We start from the raw sequence: 1,162 nt of genomic DNA, 5'->3' as shown, positions 1-1,162 counted from the left end.
GGATGGCGGCTGAGGGTGGGGGCGGAGGTGGGAGGTGAGATTTAAGTGGATTGTTTCACTGTGAGACAGGAAGTCGGCTTACAACCGGAAGAGGAAGTTGCAGAGCTTGCAGTAGGTAATCATATTGACACCTTGCCTAAGTATCACACACACACACACACACACTCTTATACACACTTACATAAGCTTTCAGTCACACGCAAGCATACACATACACACACATGCACATTATTACATTTGCATACGTCTTTTACTCACACACATCTTGCCTAAGTATCACACACACACAAATGCGTTTATACACACACACAAACATACACATACTTATGCATAAGTTAGCACATATATATATACATTAATAAATTAACATAACTCCTTCACACACACACACACACACACACACACACATACACACACACACATACACACACAGATATACACATTTACATAAGCCTTCACACCTATACACACATATTTACATAATTCCTTCACACACACACTCACACAGCTTAGACATACATACAACACTTATATACACACACTTATACATATAGACCTTCACATGTATACACACATTTATTAGATAAAGTCTTTCACATGTACACACGTGTTTATATATAATACCTTATACATACACACATTAATACACTGATATATTACTTCACATGCACACACATTTGTATAATGCTTTGTACGTACACACACACACACACATACACACACACATATACACACACATATATTTATGATTACACTCTATATTTATTAAGAATTATGTATGTGTGTCTGTGTATGTAAGTGTGTATAAGTGTTTGAAGCATTATATGTGTTACTGTTTGTAACATTATATAAGTGTGTTAATGTATGTATGTATGTGTGCGTATATGAAGGTATAAAGGTTTATTAAAATTTGTTAATGAGTGTGTGTGTGTGTGTGTGTGTGTGTGTGTGTGCATTTGTTTTGTCAAGAGATCTATATATTTCTGGGTAGTATGGTTAAATGAACTGTTCATATAGAAAACTCCCTGTAATATAGGCATATATATGCACACATATACATACTTACATATATATATATTATGTGTTTGTATATGCATATCTATACATATACATATGTACATGTATGTACATATATATATATATATATATATATATATATATA

The sequence above is a fragment of the Octopus bimaculoides genome, chromosome 29 (assembly GCF_001194135.2).
Source record: "Octopus bimaculoides isolate UCB-OBI-ISO-001 chromosome 29, ASM119413v2, whole genome shotgun sequence".
NCBI lineage: Eukaryota > Metazoa > Mollusca > Cephalopoda > Octopoda > Octopodidae > Octopus > Octopus bimaculoides.
Note: the sequence above shows the minus strand (reverse complement) of the source record.